Raw genomic sequence first — 4,430 nt, forward strand, 5'->3', positions numbered from 1 at the left:
CTTGATTTTACAAGCACAAACACTACGCATTGTAACTTAAATGAAGGACAATTTTATGTGTAGTTGATATCTTGTGAAACAACAATGAAGTGATTGTTCGCTCTCAGTAAAAAATCTTGTGCACTTATTTATCTTGTATAGGGGAATTGCCGATGCCAAGTCAACCCAAGACAGTTTAAAGAATATTATTAGTTTTAAAAGTTGCATGTCATCAACTGAGGTCAAATTTTAATCTTTTGTTTAGAAAGCAATGATAAACTGATGTAAGCAAACATTCATGATCATTCAATTTTACAGGGTATTTTCCCTTTTTAATTTTTGCCTTACTGCATCAAATCGTTTATTTTCCTTTTCCTTTTTTGTTTGTTTGTTTGTTTGTTTGTATTTTTCAAAATGGAGGTTGTGTCAGGAATGAAATGTTAGGTAGAAACACTCGCCTTCTTTTCACCATAGGGACAGTCTGTTTCATTTCCATTTAGCACAAAATGTCATCCTGGTTTTCCATTAGAATAAGTATTGCAACAATTGGGTGCAATAGATAAAATATTTCAGGTCTGTCAAAAGCTGGCTGATCATCAAGACTGTGCGGTTTTGGGTTTGATGTCAAAATGAATGTTTTTAAGGGTCAGTGTATATCGAACAATCATCTTACATATCTGATGCTCGTGTCTGCTTTGATGTTGACCCCCTTAAGCATATCAGTTGCAATGAAACTTTTTCATGCTTTGCACCACCATAATCTTGAAAGTTGTTGACATATTGGCAACACAAGGCCAATTGATTCAAAAGACATGCCTGGCTCAAGTATTGATCCATCATTCCATCATTTGCTTTGTAGCAAGACATGGTTGGAGTCTAAAAAGTTGCATACACATTTCTTAAATGTTAAATTGTCAGGGAATGTGAACTTACATCCTCACAATTCTTTTAATGTCTGCATTGATTTATGATACATTTGATTTTAAGGAAAAGAAAGTTATCGGATTCCAGTTGATTTTGCGCCATGTCAAAAACATACATAGTCTCACTTAGCATTGCTTTTGTTCTTTGTTCACTTTTTTTTTTCGTTTTTTCCTAAGATCAATGTCAACCTGATAAGAGAAAGTGGATTTCCTCTTGGTATTTGGCAAATATCCACGTGTATGTATCTTCTTACATAAATATTCGCTGCATTTTTAGAAGAGAGTACTTTCTGGTTGAAGAATGACAATGATTTACATACAGGAGGACCCAAATTATCCAAAATATCTATGATCCAATCGTCGTGGAGACAAATACAAGCCAAATTGTCTTTGTAATTAGAATGATTCTTTAGTAAACTATATCTCAATTTCTTTGACCAATTTACATGCCATATGTTGTCTAAAAGTATTCTTTCCTCAAGCCATGGAACAAATTTTTACACTGATTGTTTTGAAAAAGGCGACAGTTCTTTACTCCATTTAATTTTCCAAACATTTCAAGCTACTTTCCTTTGCAGCCGTTGCTAAGGCTTGTCACACAACGCACTCCCTCTGTTGACGAGAAAGTGCGTTGCGTGACGGGTCACGCGGCTGGAGGAGGACAACGGAAGTCCATTGAGAAGCAAGTGGACTTGATGTTGATGGTTGTTTAAGTTAAAATTTTGCTGGTTGGCGTCTCTTTTTTTTTTTTCACACAACACCACAACAGCGGCTTTACAACCCCACATTCTTCTAGAATCAGTGCGATTAGGAAGTGTAGGAGAAAAGTAAGAATATCATTTTCTTGCGTTGGGATTCCCAAATTTTGTTATGTTAAATATCATCTTCTCTTTAACCCCTTTCCCTTCCCCTTCGCCGTAAATGGCTTCTCTAATGGTCCGTTCTTACTTTGGTGATTCACGGAAACTTCGGAGTGCAATCTAAAGCGCGTTTTTATCATGCTTCTATATTTCCTTCAACTTAGACAGTCCCTTGAGGTGAAAAAGACCTCCCTAATCCTCCACAAAAAGAACCAGCTTAAAGAAAATCTCTCTCAGGCTACAATTCGCGTCAACATGACAACACCCTTTCGAGAAAATAGCCTGTTCCTAGAGGAGCGAAAACACTAACGAGGCTCGGGACGGGTTGCGTAATGAAAGCGTCTTTTGCGCGACACGTCCCAAGCCGCGCTCGCTTTTTTCACTCTACCGCTTCTATTGCATGGTTGACTGTTTCTCTCCGTTTTACTAACCGAATGCCTGGAACAAGCTATCGCGGAAAGAAACATTTTCCATGCCCTAACCCAGTCATTTCTGAGTCACTGACGTGTGCTACTGGCAATTTGCATAACATCTTAGACTGAAAATTCTGTCTGACCGCGACTTAATGTGGACTATATGTCCCAAGAGATAATAAACTGCTTAGTTATAGGGTTTCCCACATACCAAAAGTGAAAAAAAAAAACGCAAAAAAAAAAAAAAAACTCGTGTCAAAAAAGATAACTAAATGAACAGATATCTACTGAACAGGGTTAGAGCTTGAGGGTCTCTGCGGAACACTCATTTAAGCTTCTCCTAAGTCCACTTCGGGTCTTAGCGGGTTTCTTAATCTTATTTTTAACCACCAGTTCTTACCCCCTCTGAGCTCGCCGAGAAATGTATCTATTTGGAAAATGAGAACTGCACTGCACTGAAATAATCCCCCCTAAAATTGATTGAATCAATCCATAAATTTGTTTGATGGGAAAAATTAAGAGGAAAAAATACTAATCTGTTAGCCCGCCAACAGCCTGTTCTAGAAGTCAGTGAGCAAAAAAGTGCGATAGCAAATATAGCGCGACAATAACGGAGGAGTGAAAAACGAGGGAGACATGGATCGGGTAACCTTTTCACCCGACCCGACCCAAGCCTCCCTCGATTTTTCACACAGGCGATACTTACGATGCCGGACACTATTTTGCTCCGTTTTACTAGCTAAACGCCTAGAAAAGGCCAGTCTGTCATCTTCCGTCATCATTTCAAAGATGTCACATAGCCTGGAGGGGCACTTATCTTATTCAGCCTAAAATGATATGCACCGCCAAATTAAATGTCATCTGTGGGGTCTTTAGTCAAAATCAACGTCTACCATCTCACTTAGCTGGATCTCTTTCACAGAGACTGAGCTGGATGAATGGGAATGAAAGGGTTTTACATATGAGAAATTAGGATTGTGTGTGTAAAATATAATTGCAGTTGTTTTGTTCTATGAAAGCTAGATGTAACTTGATGAGGTCAAAACCCCGCAGTCTAAAACGATTTTTTTTTGTCTGTAACAGGGTAGAGGAATGAACAGATTTTGTCCTTAACAGGATTAGGATGAAAAGGCTTCGAGAAAGCGACCTACCCATCCCACCCCTGTCAAGTCGTGATGAGATTTTCCAGATGATCAAAACTAGGTCATTGAAAACATCCCATTGTTTATTCGGGAGACAGAATACCGATAAGACCAGATAAAAAATGAAAACTAGAAGAATTGCTTAATTAGAATTCATAAGCTAAGCTGATTTGTGTTTGCATTGTTGTGATGTTGCTTTTTCGAAATACTGATAGAACTACAGTTATAACATTAAATTCGTAATTAGAATTTTTAGCTCTTTTGTCTAAATTAACCCACATTCTAAACTTTTTTTCTAAAGAGAGAAAGAGAAATAAATTGTATACGCATCAGGAGCTCATGCTACTGACACGCCTCATTTTTTTCATCGAAATTAAGAAAGGCACTGTTGTTACGGAACGAGTGAATAATCTGCCTCTTGGTGCTATTGCGTGGGCCAAAAACATGATTTAAAAATTAGCACCTGTACTGACTATATGGGAACAAATTCAATGGATAGCTCTAGATTTACTGGTTTGTGAGAGGAAATTGGTTCGTGAGAAAGACTCTTAAAAAAACGTTCAAATACCAGGTTGATGTATAATGAAATGAAGTATTGTTGTAGGGAACTGAAAAACGTCAAATACCAAAGATAAAATATTTTGAACACGTGGGTATCGTGAAGCGTGAAACAATTTTTCTCTAGATTAGTTGATTTATATTTCCTTTTTCGTCATCGTCAGCACAAACATTACACTAATCAGGGACTGTAAAGAGCTTTGTACGAGACGAAAACCTCGTCTTTCGTTAAGGTGGCCAGGAGCCCAGGGCTTCTGAGGTTGTATAAAAGAGAAATCTTCATTTATAAAATCCCTCCGTTTTTTTTCCCTAAGCTAATACGATATTTATTTGAAAACAAAGTTTTTTTCCCTTTTCTTATAAAAGCTCAAGTGAGTTTTTTTTAAAAACGAAGTTTGAACATTCTAAAAAATTTCTAGGCGATTTTTTTAATTCCCCTATGGAAAATCGTAAAGCTTGTGCTCTATTGCCTGGAAGAATATAAATCGCAGATGAATATCAGATATGGATGTGTGGGCGTTGAGACAATCTGCCAGTTTACCGTAAAATTTATTT

This window comes from Pocillopora damicornis, chromosome 9, assembly GCF_964200805.1.
Source record: "Pocillopora damicornis chromosome 9, jaPocDami1.2, whole genome shotgun sequence".
NCBI classification, from domain to species: domain Eukaryota; kingdom Metazoa; phylum Cnidaria; class Anthozoa; order Scleractinia; family Pocilloporidae; genus Pocillopora; species Pocillopora damicornis.